The sequence below is a fragment of the Sturnus vulgaris genome, chromosome 3, assembly GCF_052056855.1.
Source record: "Sturnus vulgaris isolate bStuVul1 chromosome 3, bStuVul1.hap1, whole genome shotgun sequence".
NCBI classification, from domain to species: Eukaryota; Metazoa; Chordata; class Aves; order Passeriformes; family Sturnidae; genus Sturnus; species Sturnus vulgaris.
In genome coordinates this window covers 77,265,227-77,283,215 of record NC_142245.1, presented here as the reverse complement: position 1 = coordinate 77,283,215, position 17,989 = coordinate 77,265,227, and the positions used below count along the sequence as shown (strand labels likewise).

At 35.8% G+C, this 17,989-nt stretch overlaps 1 long non-coding RNA gene across 2 annotated transcripts in view; it reads left to right on the top strand.

The window, feature by feature from the left end:
• Positions 1-575: 575 nt before the first annotated feature.
• Positions 576-17,989, top strand: part of LOC148224430 (uncharacterized) — a 95,074-nt gene continuing 77,660 nt past the window's right edge. For both annotated transcript variants that reach the window (XR_015802596.1, XR_015802595.1), the window contains exon 1: positions 576-720. This is a non-coding gene — a long non-coding RNA (uncharacterized LOC148224430). The remainder of the gene's footprint in view (positions 721-17,989) is intronic.

Sequence of the window (17,989 nt, the reverse complement as noted above, 5' to 3'; positions counted from 1 at the left end):
ATGCCAAACTGCATTCTCTTCTGATAAGCAATTCAGCATCTTCACTGGATAATGAAGTTTCTAACCAAATGGAATATATCAAGAGGAATAGCTGCCTTATACTGCATGGCTAAGTACAGCTTATGAGCTTGCATGCAGAGGCATAAACCAGCAGATTAGGAGCAAGGCTGGAGAGCATTTGCTCCATCCTGAGAATAACTGAGACTCAAATGTAGTCATGATATTATCCAATGACAAGATAAAAAGCATTGCCAATTTCCTGTACAAATTACTCCTTGAGCTCCCCCTTTTTTTTACTTTCTGAAAGCTTAATTTAAGTGTTTAGTGGCCATAAGATTTGGATTTGGATGCCCTCAGGACAGGAAAGATTCACAGACCCTGGTCATTATCTATGCAAAGAGTAAGTTGCAATTGACAATTACAATTCAGAACATTTTCTCAAAGATAGATTGATTGCAGTAAAAAAAAAAAAAAAAAAGAAAAAATAAGAAAAGAAATGAGTTGTATTATTCTCTCTGATTTGAAGGAAAGACAAGATCACAATAGACTTTATTTCAGTCAGTGTGATAGGTGGGAAGAGAGTTACCTACCATTGTTCCTTATTTCTTGAGTTTAAGGAGAGAGAAAAATGGATTGTTGTAAAGATCTGAAAATGAATGTCCAATGTATCTCTCTTCAAGGCATATCAGGGGGCACTGAACCAGTGGCCTACTTTTAGAGGTAAGCTTGTAAGCATTTTTAATTTTCTATAATTATTAATATTATTATCATTAAAATAATCGTTATAATTATCATAATTATTAATAATGGGTTAATGCTTGTCACATTAAAATTAGACTTATCAGTATTTAGTGTTCAGAGGTAATGTAAAAGATAGAGATTTTATTATTTAGCTCATTCAAATAGTTGCAGGTCTTGTTCAAGTGAAAAGCATAATTACAGAACTGTGTTTCCTGATTTGAGGAATAAAAGTGAAATGAAGCATAGATCGTATGACTCACCTTGTAATGGACATTGAAAAACACACTGTTCTTGAGGATCCCTGGGAAAGCACTGCTGTTTCAACCTGCTGGACTATATACCTTTCCAACTGCAGTGAACTGATATGCACTTCAGTTAAGCAGGGAAGTCAGGTACTGCATTAATATTTTATCTATTCTTGTGTTCTGGGAAAAGAAAAAGGTTTCTTCTGCCCTAGAGAAAAGAGTAGAATTCAACCATGAATAAAAAGCAAAGAAAAAAATGGTTATTAGAATTAAGATTTCTTGATACTCAGTCAGACACCAAGCATAAGGCAGGTCACGACGAGACAGCTATACAGAAACCCTTGCATGGTTCAGATTTTGGGCTGCTGCTTCACACATTAGAGAAGCATGAAACTTTTGCAACATTTCTTCTGCCATATGATTTAACTACATTGCAGATTGCAGCTTAGGACAGCAACACCTACCATACTTCTAATGTTATACATGAATGTTTGTTCAGTTACATCAGCAAATAATAATCTAGAAAGAGGGGAAACACAAGAAAGCCCCTGACCACCTAAGATTTATGTACCATTTCAGTTGTTATGACTAACCTTAAACACAGGATATAATTGACCAATTGTCACATCGGCTTCTCTCAAGAATACTGAGCTGTTTAAAAAAAACATATGATTTCTGCTATAGAAAACTTGTTTCATTAGGAAAGTTAATGATCCTGTTCTTGCTTCTCTGATTCAGGTGTTTTTATTCTACACCACATCACTAATGGGAAAAACTGTCACAGTTAAAGAGGGATCTGCAGAACCTAAGCTGATCATTAAGTAGATTGGTAATGTTTTCTATTTCACTTTCTTTCCTCCAAAGTCTTAATGTTTTTAAGGCACAACACAACAGAGTTAATCAGACAATCAAAATTTTGCTCAAAATCTATTTAAAAATCTCAGATTTTTTTTTTTAAATCTATTTAATCTCATCTGCTTTGAGAAGAGGCTGTCAGCTTGCAGTGGCAAGGAATGACCAAGAAATCACATCCCTGGAGAGACACAACTAGAGGAGGACTTTTGTTGTCACACTCCTTCAATAGACATCAAAAGTGTGCTACTGAATTGTATTTGGTTGTCTGTATAATTTCAGGCTTTTCCCCCGACGAAAGAAACTGTCGAAGAGGAAATCAACAGTTCCATATTCAAAAACTTCATGGACACTGCACTTTTCCACAGGCATCATATTCGATCAATGATAGGAAATACATCCGAAAATTAGTTGAGTTCAGGTGCAACAGAGATAGTGTTTCACATGTGGTTTTGGCAACATTTAATTTATAACTACTGATGGATTCTTACTTCAAGCAGAAGTTGATGGCAGGGTCTAAAAAGTGAAACCACCATTCTTGCTCAACTGTGACACAGACAGCAATCCTCTTTTTCCCTCAGTGAGAGAAATTTTAATTGCAGTCCTCTTCAAATCAAGGTTTTTATATTTTCTAGCTTACCCATGTAGGGACAGCAGTTCATGGCATTGCTCATTCCTTGGCTGATGAAGACGATCTCCAGTTCCTCAGACTGTGTTATTATAATTAATACACATGTGAGGATCTTACATCATTACTGTTGATATATATGTAGAAAACACAGAACCACAACCCTGTGATTACCTTTTGCACTATAGTAATTTAGTTTGAGGGGGTTTTGCTTTTTTAAGGGAGAATTTAATTAAAACCCTTGCTAGTCTTCAGAGAATAAGTATCCTTATTTCCTGACTTTTAGTAATAAGAGCAAGCTTTCTCTGTTGGTACATACACTTCTAGCACTGGAAAATCCTGATTATTCATGCCGGTGGGCAAAACAAATAATAAGGCAATCACAGAAAAATGTCTTCAAACCTAGAAAGACTCAAACTCTAGACCACCAACAATATTAGATAGCTAAGTAAAAGTATGGCCTAATGATTTTTGCACCACTGCTATGAAAATATTTTAAAAACTGATAATCGTTTTATATACCCATAAAAATGGCTTCAATTTTCACTGAAATGCAGCCTCAGATAAACCTGGGTGTAAAAGCTACATCAAGAGATGTGTAATGCATAAATTGTACATTTAACTTCAATTTAAAGTACTGTTTAATTTGTTTTCCCTAATGATTTTAATCATGCAACTGATTAATGCCAGTGGCATTGTAGAAAATTGGAAGTAGAATTGCTTCAGATGTAAGGTGTGGCTACTGCATTACCCTACTTAGCTAAGCAGTAAGTTGGAAGCTTTGTTAGGTAGAAATCTTGATTTGCCACATTCTTATAGCTATTTTCTTGTTATTTAAAATGTGGCTGCATTTGATGACATTGAACTGTATTCATCACTCTAGGATTCAAAGAAAACTTCCTTTGTCACTTGTTTTTCAAACCTTTCATTTCCATCCATTTTGGAACTGGATTTAACCTAGAATTTAATTTTTTTAACTTTAACTCTTACGAAAGTTTAGCACTTAAGTCCTTGATATGTCACACTGCTAGTGGGTCTGTTCAACACATCAAGGATCTCTTAGGATCTCAAAATGACAACACAATACTTCTAATTACAGAACTACCAAAAGTCACCTGGTGAATTACTGAAGAGTTTTAAATTGATTTTCCCTTGAATAGCTATACCAAAGAAACTTTTCAAACAATGTTCAAGGCTCATCCTTTTCTTGTCCTGTTTTGTTTGTTTATTTTCAAGCAAGTTGTTTTAAAGCAACAGATGTTGAATAAAGGTACTTTATATAATAGGCCAGTCAATAAGTCAGTTATTTCAAGAATGATAATACATCTCCTTATTCCATATGAATAAATTCAAATTCATATCTTGTTCTTACCAGAAAGTGGCATAAAGACAGTGGAATGGAAGCTAGTGCAGGACATGCAGATAGTTCTTATACTAAGACCGATGTGAAAGAGAATTCAATATTATTTAGACCAAATTCCAGAGAATAGAAAAACCTACAGAAATGGCAATCAGACAATAAAGACAAATGTTCACCACTTGAAAAAATTCATGTTTCATCCCTCCATTCTCTCATCATAGAATTTACTTCTGTTCTGTTATAGTTTTAACAGAAGAATTGCAAATAATCCTTTTTAAGCATCCCTTTACTAGTGCTTAGAGAACTACCTGTCCTCTTGATCTGCAGGAAGATTTTCTCTGGACTGCATTTTCTCTAGGCTGGACATATTACTCTGTTTTTTGTGGTTTGGTTTGGTTTTTTGTTTTTTATTTGCTTTGTTTTGGGTATTTTTTGATTTTTTGGGGGAAGTGTTTAAAATTTTTATGATTAAATATTGTTAATCTCTATATTCTCTTTTGAGATTAATCACTTTATTGAGCATTCAAAGTATGAAGCCTCTTGGATAACAAGGACAGAAGACTGTCTAGGTATCTGGATTCAGAGAGATGGTTCATTGCTCAGCTCTGTCATAACTGAGATGCACAAATGAGAAACCCTGTCACTTATGAAGATTTACATTAGTAAAAACTAGACAGGTGCTCTTCTGGTGTGCTTAGGACTGTGACCTACAGTCCAGGAATCTACATTTTATTTATGTGTTATTTTAGAAACTGATTTTCCTTTTCATTGCAAAAGGAGTTTTATTCATCATTTTAAGCCTGCATCAGAGCCAATAGGAACTTGACAGGAGCTTGCTCTGCCATTGCCAAGCACAAGTCATCAGCTATGTGCTGTTCAAATGTCCTCTGAACTCAGTTTTTATTTTTGTTATACTTTCATTAATTATCATTATTACCCTGATTTGTCTGGTTCCCATGACAAATTCTTGACTCCTACAATTAAGTCTGTATGGCATTACAAACCCAAGTGTAGTTTGTGTCTGCCTTTTTAATGTGTGACATGTAATAGCACGTCTAGGGTAACACAAGACTTATTGACATTTTCACCACTGACTACTATCTAGATGGAATATAAAACAACTTGACTAAACTAGGAAACTTCTTTTATTATTGAGGCATGTGGACACACACATTTAGAGAGCTAGGAAATTACAGCTTGGCAATTCTTTTCAGGCCTGAATTTCTCCTGACTCTCAGGTCCATTCCCAGGCTGACAAGCTGACTGCAGCTTCAGTTAAGGGAGGCAGTCTCCCAGAGTGATAACTTGGTGAAAAACAGAAAGAAATTCATAATAAAGATTAACACCTGGTGTCTTTCCCGTGGGACATCCGGACATGCTGTCCCAGGGATGTTTGTCCCAATTATCCAATGAACTACTGTCCTGTCCTAGCTGCACGTAACACACTTTAAATACGGGCTGTCCGTACAATAAAGTTGGCCTTTTTTCCCCAAAAGAGGTCCGTGTGTGTTGCTGTCTTTTCTCCCTCTCTGCAGCACAGTAACCACAGAGACAGCTTCTTTATTCTCTGTATGGAGATTGCCATCTCAAGAACTCTAACACCCATTGGTACTTTCTGATTAATAGTTTTTAGGAGGTTATCTTAGAGAGCTGATAAGATAATGAAAAAAGCCCTCCTCCCTTAACAGCTCCAAACTCTAATACTTTAAACTGTGGTTTTGGTTTTGGCTTGAGATTTGTGTTTGGTTTGGGTTGGCTTTTTGTTTGATTAAAAACTCATTAGAGTTACAAGCTTCATTTCAGATTTCTCATTAGCAGCCACAAAGGGGCACAGCAGCCTGCACCCTTTGCAACACTAGAAGAAATGTCTTTAGTGTCTTCAAAGGAAGCACCTTTTCAGAAGCTCTAACCCTGCACAAGATTCTGAAACTGAGGAAGAGCAGTTAGAATACACAAAGAAGTATCTGGGGGAGAACATTAGGTATTATTTGGAAAGCATACTCATTCAACCCTTTACCTTAACACTAGAGTACTTCAGCAAAAATATTTCAGGCATGGTTTTGCTCACACCCAGACCAGCACTGGCTCTGAGGCTGGTCAGAGCAGCATTGATATGAAGCCCTGATTGTTCCTTGACCTCGTGTGGATCTGCTTCCTATTCGATCAACTGGATCATGCAGGGACTAAAAAATGTAAATCTTCAAAAGACATTATTACCCAGTTAAGGTTGCTCAGGCAGCCCATCAGCTTTTGTACTATATATTTTCTGTCGACGTTCAGTTTCTAAATTTTTTTTTTGCTTGGTTTCTCTCAGCAAAAATTCTCTAAACCAAGAAATATTTGCTCCAGGGAATGCCTCTTTGAAGGTATAAGCAGCTAAATGGTCTCTCTCACTCATATTCCCTGCTAGGCATTCCTCTGTTCATCTTTTATAACTAAAAGATATCATATATATATAATGAAAAGTTCAGTGTTAGAATATTTCCTAGGGATGCACAGGAGATGGGTTGAGATCCAGTCTCTTCTCTACCCTATGGACATAAGAAGTCACATTTCCTTTTTCTCTCTCTTTTTTTTTCCTTTCCCCAGAAAAAATGTTCCAAATAAAGTATATCTGCGCTGTGGTAGTGCATTTATTATATCTGTCTATGCTGTCTCACTTTTCTGAATATTCATTAGAAAAAGCAGCATATGGCAAGTTGGTAGAGCACTCATATGAGTGAAACCTGACTTTATATTATGGTTTCTTCCCCATATTCTGTTTTGATGATACATCTATTTTGACAACACTTTAGCCATCTTCTTTTCATTTAAGAATTTAAGTATTAATACTAACAAATTAAGCAAATGAGCTTTCTATTCATTCATAAAACCAGTATGCAATCACAACTGAATTTCTTAGGCAACTCGAAGCATTTTGTACTTTTTTTTCTGCTTTATTTGCTGATTATAAGCAGCTTCTTATTAAAATCTCCTAGTAATATAAGAAAATATTATGAATAATTATGCTTAATCTCTCTCTTGTAAAATATGAATTATACTACCAGATTGATAATGGCATTAACTGTTTAATTAAACAAAATGGTGTGGGTTGGCATGGCCTTAATTATGTGATTATTTTTGTATATAGTACATAAATACAAATAATAAAAATAAATTGAAACTAAATTGCTGTCAAAAAAAGCTCATCTGTTTGAGAGAATTTCTGTAAAGTACGACTCTCACACTAATTTTACAATGACACAAATCTTATGATGAGGAAAATAGTTTTTATTGAATTCCCTCTGTCGAACTGCAGATCTTCCAATACACTGGCCTAAGTCTGAATAAAAGAATAAAACAAGTAACAGTTGATATGCACAGTGCTGTACTATAATAATTCAATTACTTCCTATAGCGCAGAAATGACATGCAATTTCCACACCTGTGACTCCCAAGAGATGTTATTTGCACAGTTTGGATCTGAATGCCTAGTCAAATTTTGCTATGGTGCCTTGGGTCAGATTTATGCTAAATTTCTCTCCTTATAAACTCCCCGGTCACATATTATTTTCTGGTGTGCTGGTTACATACACTGCTCTCTTGCTTGCTAGGAAATCTGTCATGATGATCAACTTCTGCAACCTTGTGGTTAGTAGCCATGCCATAAAGACAGCCCCTGTAGTGAGAAGTGCCAGCTCCACAGTGGGGAGAATGAGAAAGGTGGGGACTGTGTTTTCCCCATGGCATTTCATCTGTCTTTCATAACGTAGCTGTGGTAGTAGTCTTAGGCAAAAGACCCTTCAGTTCCACAGCAAGAAAACCAATGGCCGTTGTCTGAGAAATGGGATTTTATATCTTTGTCATCAATGTTAATACACTTACAACACAGAAGAAATAAATTTGATAAAATGGAATCATGGTCTTAGTAATCAGAGTTATTTTTTTTAAGTGAAAAAAATGACAATTTGTCTGATGCTTCAGGCCATACAAGCACTGACAAATTGATTGTGGTATAAAGGATTTCTAAGGCCTTCCAGAAGTCTGACTGATTTTTTGTTGTTGTTTTTATTGGTTTTTGCATCAGTTGATTAAATTTTACATGTTTTACATTTGCATTTACAGCTATGTCAAACTTCCTGTCTAAACCCAAAATCTCATCAACTTCATCTACCCAAAGCACAGCCAGAATTGTTCTTTCTATTTCTGTATTTCCCTACACAGTATTGCCCCATATCTGTGCACAAAGATGTAGACTATATGCAGGGCCATCTCCAGATACTCATAATGTATTTAATGCTTCTAATGCTCACTCTGCTCCACTGACCCATTTAGGGAGTATATTCTGCCAAAAGTATTCTGCCAAAATCCAAAAGTGACAAGTCATGATATTTGAAATCAACCACCAAACAGTCTATAAGTGCACGAAACACATTCCTGCTGCAAAAACAGAGACTATTTCATTGAATAGATAACAGGGGGAATTAATTGTCAGTTAGCTGGAAAACTATACAACTCTTCTTGTATATGACTCCTAGGCTGGAGATATAAGTATTATCTCAAGATTTTTCCTGATTGGTTTTGGTGTTCTTTTCTCTCCTAACTATTCTTAAAAGTCTCCATTTGTTATCATTTGCTTTTTGGTAGTATACTTCTATATCAAGTCACTGCAAGTTTAAAGATATACCATGAGGTATTTAATTTATTCATTCTATTTTATCTAAATGCTTTAAAGCATTGTCTAGGTCTTCTTAGTGTTCTTATCTTAAAAAAAAAAAAACCTTAATATGATAAGTGAAACAGTAGGACTTAATACAATCCATCAACAGTGAGTCTCACAATTTGAAAATTCAAGTCTCCCTTCCCCCTTGTTAACCTAATTTTAAATGCATTTGGGAAAATGACATGTGCAATATGTCCTCAATGTCTATAGATTTGGCCTAGTTCAGTACAGGTGGGGATTGATTCTAAAAGCCCCCACAGAAAAAAAATACTGCCATCTGCTTACTCTCACTTTTATTAAAGCTCATTTCAACTGTGTCAGTGCTGCAAAGAGTGAGAGGATTTTTTACTAGGTGGGTTGAACCTTTTGGACATTTTCATCTTAATCATCAGACTATACCACTTCCTAACTGCTATTTCCCAACAAGTTATGTAAAGCAAACATCTAGCAAATAAAAAAATGATTGGTTATCTATGTGACTAATTTGACAAATTATCAGCAATGTAGCCCCTATTATAATAAGCACAACTGCACCACACTGTGCTATATGTAATTCTGACTGAAACGCTTCTTATTGTAAAGACAAGAGTTGAAGATGCTTGAGCTTTCAGGCAGTGTAAGCAATTATTCTACATGGGTTCCTACAGAAACTCAGGTCTGGTTTACAAAGAATATAGAATTTGGTTTGGAAGGGAACTTTAAAGATAATCTAGTCCCAACAACCTTGCCATGGGCAGGGATACCTTTATTAGACTGGGTGTATCACTAAGTAATGTTCACGGTTGCACTCAAGTAAAGAAATATATTGTATTGGCACACCACTACTACCAAGAGAGCAAAATGAAAAAAATATTTTATCATTTTATCACTATCCATGGTGATGTGGTTGGGTTAATGTGGTTAAGTGATAAGATTAAGGTGGGTAACCCAATTACATTTCAACCAGCGTGGCATGATGGTTGTGGCTGTATCATCTTGGGTTGGTATGGTTTAGAGCTCTTCACTTTGAGTTGGTGCTAGCTGAAGGTAATTCAGAAGCCTCTACATCAGGCATCCTTGGGCTTGGCCAGTGTGAATATGTGTTCATGCAGTTTATTAAACTAAAATAACAATTTCCTAAGGTAGGTGAAAAGGAAGAATGTGAGGAGTCATTTTCTGTCTGCAGAGAAAAGACCCTTAATGATCCATGAACTACTTTTAAGGACTCTATCAAAGCTGGTGATGAAAAGCAAGTTTGTATGGACTGCACGTATTTTGCCAAGGTGGCAACTTTTGGTGGCCGTGGTGGTCTGTGTAAAAGGCATCTTCAAGAAGGTTGGGCTACTCTGTGCTGGACACAGCTGGTTCTAGAATTAATCCACTGCTGGCCATAGCTGAGCTCATCAGCAAAATGTGACAAAACATAAATTAACAAAAGGAGAAAATGTCAGAAAGGCAGAGATGGAGGGTCAAAAAAGTCCCAACAGCAACAAAACAGAAAAAAACCCAACAACTAAACTCCTAAAATCCAAAGAAAAAAACAACCAAGAAACCAAAACAGGGTGGCAGACATCTGGGAACATCTAAGTCAGAGATGAAGGAAGGGAGAAGAGATGTTCTATGGTTCCATGGTGGAAAAGATATTTCCTGCAGAATGTGAAGGACACATGCTGGAGCAGGGAAAAGAATAAGAAGGAAGGAACAGCAAAGAGGAACTGCTGTGTACTGGCCATACAGCACTCCCTTGAGTTACTTAGAGGAGCAGGTGTAGGTGTCTGCAGTGAAGGAGAAAAATTAAGCATGGAGAACGGAGATGGCAGGTGTTTTGATGTTTGTCTTTCTGCTCCAAATGATAGAGATCTCTTTTAATTTGCCACAAATTATTTTTCTCACATGAAGTCTGCTACATCTAAAACAGTAGTTGATAAACAATGTCTCTGACTCTGAGCACGCCAGCTTTTTCATCTTGTATCCTCCTGTTCTGAAGCAGAGGAGGGATCAGTGAGTGGCCACATAGGCATTTAACTGTTAACAGATACTTATGTACCATGCACATCTACCTGCACACATATATATCTAACTCTAAAACTTCTAGAAAGGTATAAGTTCACTTTGGAAACTTTTTAGGTATCTTCAAGTTGAAAAAGGCCCTTCTATATCATTTAAGTAGTAACGAGAAATGCTTTAAGTCTATTTTATCAAACTTAGCCATCTTTTGTTCTTAGAAAATGTTAGAACTCCACAAGCCTTGTTTCTTGTGTCTATTGTAACGAATTTTCTGTCAGAGGCAATTAGTTAATATCCTGCTGGAAAGATAGTCTGCTCTGGAAATAATATTCCCTCATTTGCTGCAGGGAAGCTTTAATTCCTCTTACACTGCATGAGGTTCCTTAACTTCTACTGTGGCACTTCTGTTTGGCTTTTGGCAGGGGTAGTAGAAATTTTCAGGTGTTCCTCTCCCATTCGGCTTCTTGCCTGACATGCAGGGCTTTTTTTCTCATCTGCACTCATATTCAGCCAAGACCCTTTTCTGCCATTCCCTTCACAGTAAAGCAACATTAAAAAAAATACTTAATTTGCATTTAAAACTTAGTTTTAGTTCAGCATATAATAATACACCAAAATTCTAATTGTATCATTATTGAATGATCTCTTTGTGTCTTATAGTTTTATTCTGAACTCTGGATTACACTTGATTTATAGATGCTTCCTTCATCTTAATCAAAGTATTTTGATAATTAAGCTCTGTTATGCACACACATACATTATACTGTATACATTTTCATTTTAAAAGGTCTTGTTATCTATCAAATGAAAAAATCCCAAACCACATAATGTGTAAAAAAAACTTTCTCACCTCTATCTTTAAGTCTATCAAAAGTGATTCTTATCATCTCATTAACTGGTAATTTATTTTGGATTATTAGTTAGTATTTGATAAATTCACCACACGCATGCACACACACACACACACCTATATGTTTATGTATATGTATATGTATATGTATATGTATATGTATATGTATATGTATATGTATATAAATATAAATATACACTTCAGACAGTTGTTATAAACCATCCATAATATGTTCACAGATGTAATTCTTATAAGTTAAAATGAACAGGGATAGTAAGATACTAGGAAATCCAAAGACCCTCCAACAAACTGTTGTTGGGAACATAACTCATTGATTCATCAAAGAGATATTTTTCTCTTATGAACAAGAAGTAGCCACGTGTCTCAGGCTTATACCTGAGACCATTACTGCTGAAACCATAGCTTCTTTTAGCTCATGATGAAACACTAGTACACATTTATATGACCTAGAACACAACTATCCTTGAAAATAATTAGGCTATATCTTTTTAAAATGTTTAAAGCATGCATCCATATCCCAATGCAGTTCTTTTCAGATAAATAAAAGTTTGGGCCTCCAGAAACACTGATGCAATTAGATGTTTCTAAAAATATCCCAAGACGTGGAAATGACATCTTGTGTACATGTTGTCATCGTCTGTATATCCTGTTAATTGCCATTAAACTAACAAAATTGATATTCATGTAGTAATCAAAACTAATCTTGGGAATATATTCTTTAAAATTAATTTCACCTTGATTTTCATCAAAAAATTATATCTTTTCTAGCTTAAACAATTTCTGCTGCATGATGAGTTATACACAAAGAATGCCTGTGTCTTTTCACCATCTCAAAAGAGAAAGGGGAGATTTGGAGTTATGGAGTTTGTCAAGTCAAGATTACTTGTGATGGAACTTAGCTTTCCTGGAGACAGTTGAACAATGCATGTCTATAGGAAGGGGCAAATTAATTCCTTGTTTTGCTTTTCTTGAGCATGCAGCTTTTGCTTTACATGTTAACCTGTCTTTATCTCACCCCACGGGTTTTCTAGTTTATATTCTTCTGACTCTTCCCAATTCTGGTGGTGGAGGAGTGAGCGAGCAGCTGTGTGGTACTTGGTTGCTGCTTGGGGTTAAACCATAACAGCTATAAAGCAATTTAATCTCTAAATTAGATTCACCAGAGAGGTTATGGAATTTCTATCCTTAGACATTTTCCAAGAATGTGGTCCTAAGCAACCTGTTCATCGCTTTGGGTTGAGGACTGAACTAAATGACCATAAAAGGACCTTTTCAAATCAAGCCTATATTAGCCTATGAGCATTTCAGTGTCTGTCTATCTACCTACATTGTTAAAAAAAAATCCATAAACTGATGGAAAAATTTTGCAAAAAAATAGGCAAATATTTGCTGAAATAGGATATTGCATGCATGCTATAACCAAAAGTTAGTCTTTGTATTCTAGGGCCTAAGCTTTGTAGACTGCAGCTGTGTTGTGTAGACTGCAGTTTATAAAGGTAAAGCAGTGAACTCTGGGAATTAACACAGATCCAGCAACATATGCTAAGAATCTCGAGTTGATTGTTGTGGTTTGGAAGCTTCTGTGCCTAGTGACATTTTGCAAAGGATATCTATATCCTCTGAGGGTGCTAGAAATAGGGTGATTACTTATTGGTTTTGAAAATGTTAATTTTAGTTACAACATGAATTCAGATTTCCAGTTATATCTTGTTGATATGAATAGCATCCAGTGTCCAAGCTGGTAAGTAATTGAGGCTTTGGGAGTTGGACTGCTCTTGTGCTAATTAAAATCTAATCATCATCATGAGAACAAACACCTACTGAGACTTTTAAACTGTAACTCCTAAAGAACCCCTCTCAAAGTTGGTACATTCTTTGTTAAGTGTGAAGGCTACTTAATATGCTGAATATATTATATTTGTAATACCACAGTTCCTTACAGGTTTATCCACAGCAATGGTCTCGTTCTCAGTTCTATGCATAAAGCTGTGTTATTTTTCTCATGGACTGAGGATACTTTTTCCCCTTCCATCTCCTCAGACAATGCTACATGGACACAATTCAGGCAGTGTTAAAAATGTTTTAATCATCAGCCCTATCTTCAATAAAATCTTTTTTACATCTGAATATAATATCAACCTAAGCAAAATGAAGTGTTCTTGTCTTTCACAAGAACATCATCTTGGAACCAAGTATGGATGTATTCATATATATATGGATAATGTAGCACAGGATTGATCTATACATCCAAGTAATTTATGCATCCGAGATGTGACTTCTTGTTTACAAATAGGAAATATGCTTTAAGAAAAATGCTTTTAGATACCCAGAGACTGTAAACACACTTTCTGGAATTGAATCAGCTGGAATATACCATTAATTCTGTCCATTTGCTCTTGTGTGATTTTGGAACATTAAGCTCTTGCAGGCAATTTAAAAAAGAAATAAAATCAGATCATGAAAAGTACAAGGGAGTATATCAGTTCTGGTGCTGGTAAATAAAAATATTTTCCATGTTTTACTCCATCTGTAGATTTTAAAAATAAGCAAACTGTGATAAGGAATTTAATTTTTGATAAATTTCAGGAAAAAACACAGCAAGAAAATTTAAACACTGGACATTTCAAACGTAAAGGATAATAATGACAATTATAGTAAGTCTTTGAATAGTAAAACTCTCAAGGACTACTTCTCATTGCAATCCTTCTGAACAGTTGTCTTAAAAAGCACTCACTCCACTCATTTTCAGGCTGAATTTGCTATCTTTTTGCTGTACATTAGCTGCACATGTCAACAGTAGCTGTAAATACATAATGATGGACATGGGACAGGTGATAATTATAAGCAGGAAGTTTCCAGTGTCCTCCTTCCATAACTTTCTGGTACTAAAAGTGCTTAAACCCCATCAAATTTAAAACTGATAATAATTTCTACCCCTTTCTTTGCAAATTCAGAGAAATGTTAGTGAAGTGGGTATGACAAGAAATAGTTCCTTAGTGGAAATGATGTGTAAAAGAAAACTTCCTGCAGTGCTAAGATGCTACATTTTGATGCAGGGTTATTTAGTTCAGTCATTTAAAAATTAAAGTTTATAATTTTGGGTAGGTTTTTGAGTCATGCTATCAGATAAACCAAACTAGTTTTAAGTGGAATATAAAGGCAGGTCAATGCTATGAAACCAACTTCTATCAAACAAGTAAAGGAGAGGAAGAGAGTACCTTAGAGAAAACAATTATTTTTTGTTTGAATTCCAATATAGAGTTTAGGTACTGTTTAGAATACCTGACAATATGAAAGAAGGTAACACAGGAGTTGGGTTTGCCCTATTTTGTTGAAGAAGAGGGCATGAAAGCCTGTTTATCAAAAACAAAAGTAAAAGGTGTGGGTAAATTTGACCTCCATGGGAGAGATTTCTATCTTAACAGAAAGGAAATTTGACAGGCCAAATTTAGTCCAGCTAGTCAGTTCCCTGGAGTAGTTCTACCAATATGGAACATGTTTTCTCTCTTCTGTACAAGAACTTACATTTTACTCATGAAAAGCAGAATAGGAAGGAGACAATACCAAAGGGGTGAAATTCTAAGTCACTTGAGCCATTGAAATTTTTGGGCTGTGGAGGGAACCACTCAAGCACAAATTCAATGAGTTTCAGTCAGAACAGCATGTTTACGAGAAGGAAAAGTGAAATTATCATAGAGCTCATGAGAATATTAACTCATAATTGGGTGTTTTAAGAGGATTTTGGAGATATGCAAAACTTCTTAAATGTATTAGTAAATTTTTTCACATGTGCAACAAAAGAGAGCAAAAGCTGGACTATGAAGAAGCAAGTGTGAGAAAATGGGGAGGAGGGAGGACAAAATGTGCCAGTCATGTGTATGCTATGTTTCAGTGTAATTCTCTGGTCAAGACCTGCATCTAATTGTTTCACTCTGTCTTATCCTCTTGTTAAACTCTATTTCATGTGTGATGCAATCTGTGTGTGTTTGGTAATCTGGTAATGCAGTTTACACTGGACTAGCTGTTGAGTTGGAAAAGAAGGAAATCAAAACTATGAAAGGCTCAGGATCAGAGCTGGATACTGGATTAAAAAAAGGCTTAGGGTCTGGACATGGACTGTGAATGTTGCTTTAAGGCCTGGTCTGGGGTCTGAGAGACTCATGTCTGTAAATCTTTAGAATGAGTGTATACAAATCGACCAACCTGCAAATTTCAAGCCTGATCAATCAGACCCAAGGAAGAGCTTGTGCCCATTTGCCTTCTTCACGTTTGGGTGAGTTAGTCTGACGTGGCTCTCAGTAAATGCCTTGATCTCCTACTTGTGATGATCCTACTTGTGTTGGCCTGACATGTTTCTCTTGTGCACATGTGTGTTTGTGTGGTTTGAATAGGTGCTCAGCCACACAACTGAGCTGGAAATGGGGAATAGCAGCAGCAACACCCAGCCAAGCTGTGAGGAAAAGTCCCCTGGGTTCATCTTCCTTTCACAGTTGAGATTTTTATTGTTGCAGTTGTTCAGCTGTATTCAGAACTGACAGAATCTTTTTTCCTTGCCACCTGCACCTCTGTACCTGACATCACTCATACTGAAGCGGGTCTGTGAGCATTTCTGTTGGATTTTGCAGCAATGCCTTTCAAATTTCCTGGTGCTTTAAGCATTTCTTTTTTAATCTTGCTTCAAAGCACATGGCATACCTCTGAGGCCCTGGAATCATTCAAATCTGAAACACTCTGGGGTTTCTGAGTCACACTGTGTAATTTGAAGCATTTGAATCACCTGGGAAGATCTGGGATGTATTTATTAATTATCTTCTTATAGTGCCAAAAATATACATAGAGATGTACAGCCAAAATTAAAGGCACAATGCTTTCGCTCCACACTCTCCAGAAACTAGGTGACTGATCATATTAAGTGGCAATAAGTGTCAGTGAACATCCAAGGGCAACTGTGTTCTCAAACTCTCCGGACCAGGTTTTGACAACAGGTAGAACATTTTCCTGGAAGGAAATTTTGAACTCTCCGATTAAATTCATGCCTGAATTTTGAATGCTTAGGTGAATCAGACTTCTGAATCTTTTAAATCCAGGCACCCTTATTGCTTAACTGATATGAAGTCTTCAATCAGGGTTTATTCTCCATCACTCTGTGCCAACAGCATGTGTCTGATAAATACCCTTCCTCTCTCTCATTACTATTAGAACTTTATATTGGAAAATAATTTACTGAATAGTCCTCAGTAAAGCTTTAGTCCATGTTTGTGGGAGGTAGGTCTAGTTCTACAATCTCAGGTCTTTCATACTATTTGGTTCCATATGAAATGGACTTCCCACTCCACCTCCTTCCTCTTCCATTTGTTTTTATGTTTCTAATTCTTGCTTAGATATTTTCTATTGTCTTTTCTGGAAATAAAGGAGCAAGCTCTCCCTACCTACATGTTAATATAGAAAAAATAATTCATGAAATTACAACTCATTTCCAGACTTCCCTCAATTTTCATGTTCATGGAATGGTTTCTCTTTCTTATCCCCCTGGCTAAATATGAACTGATGTCCTATTTTTATATAATTTCTCTCATTTTAGGCTCTGCTTTTCAAATCTTCTATCCAATAGAAAATGGATAGAAATTCCAAACCTGATAAGAGACTTGTAATGTTTTCTGTCTTCTTTACTACTATCAGTTACTTCAAAATAGTTTAATGTATATAGTAGTAGACCTGAATGGAACAAAAATACATTCCCTACTTTTCCCAAAAACTACTTCTTGTGGTTAAATCCCTTTCACAGTAGGACACCATCCAAGATTAGGCAGACAAAAGAAGTGGGTGCATGAAATTGTAACAAAAATATAACTACAGGAAAGATTTTACCTTATTTTCCTTCCACTGTAAAATTCTCAGCTTATGCTAATTGTTATATTAGATATTAAAGTGTGTAAGGATAGATAAACTATCTTGACATAAGGTTGTACTAAAAATAAAAAGGTGAATAGTTTGATTAGTATTCTATATTCTATGATAATATGTATGCATTGTTTAACAGTTTAACACTGTTAAAATTATTTTATTCCTTTTTTAACTGTAAAATCTTACCAGCTAGAAAACAGTGGAATGATATGTGCTGTATTAAGTATCAGTTGGATTAAAAAACAAAGCTGTTTTTTTGTTTGTTTGTTTCTTTGTTTGTTTTCAGTCGGCAAATAGTATTTCCAGGAATTATTCCCCTGGAAATTAAGACATAGTGCCACATACAAGGTGTCATTTGGATTCTGATAGGTCGAATATTAGCTTTGACTTACGTGAAAAGAAATGCCTCTTGTTATGACTGGTCATATTTTAGTAGCATGCTAAAGCCTGGCTTTGAGTCAGGGTTGTAACCTGGCTTATCTTATTGTTCTGATAATTAATTGCAGGACCACGTAATCGATACACAATTCATTGCCAGTGCCAAACTGTGCCATAAAGCTCAGGAAGCTGGCACTAAAAATACTGCTTGAAGGGTTTGGTTCCTTCTGCTGTTCAAGTTGGTGACAAAAATCCTATTGATCTGAAAAAGAACAGAATTTGGTCCTAACAGTTGGATGTTGTGCTTGTGATTGAGGCTGCT